We start from the raw sequence: 418 nt of genomic DNA, 5'->3' as shown, positions 1-418 counted from the left end.
GGCGCTGGAAGCGTGGCGGGCTCCACTCTGACCCCTCCCTCCGTGGACTCGGGTCCGGGCTGCCCTGAGCCAAGCGCAGCTCAGGCTTAATCTCGGCGTGAGGGAGAGGCTCGCGGGGTAGAGACGCAGGCTGTCCCCGGGGACCCTGCATCCGGATCCACCATCTCCTCCCATCTTGCCCTCAGGCGTTTCGTGTACTCTCCCCACACCCCAAAAAATTAAGGATCGTTTTGCAAGGATGCTGCGAGAGGATGGCCAGAGGTTTACAGAGCAACAGGCGAGCGGAGCTTTGCCAGGGCGACCCTAGAGCAGCCGGGGAAGGGAATGGAAACACTAGGGCCTATCTGTGCTGTGTGTTGTCTTCTGAGCTACTCCCCATCCCGAGCCGCAATATCCCCGGGGCTCCCGCCCTTCGGGA

The 418-nt window shown here is 62.7% G+C and overlaps 1 protein-coding gene across 6 annotated transcripts in view; it reads right to left on the bottom strand.

Annotated features, from left to right (window-relative positions):
* The window catches only part of Dixdc1 (DIX domain containing 1), a 76,704-nt gene that overhangs the window by 33,572 nt on the left and 42,714 nt on the right, over positions 1-418 (bottom strand). The gene's annotated exons all lie outside the window — the stretch shown is intronic.

This window comes from Fukomys damarensis, unplaced genomic scaffold (genome assembly GCF_012274545.1).
Source record: "Fukomys damarensis isolate Sample0158 unplaced genomic scaffold, DMR_v1.0_HiC HiC_scaffold_16, whole genome shotgun sequence".
In the NCBI taxonomy this organism is placed as follows: domain Eukaryota; kingdom Metazoa; phylum Chordata; class Mammalia; order Rodentia; family Bathyergidae; genus Fukomys; species Fukomys damarensis.
Note: the sequence above shows the minus strand (reverse complement) of the source record. Positions and strands in the feature narration are given on the sequence as shown.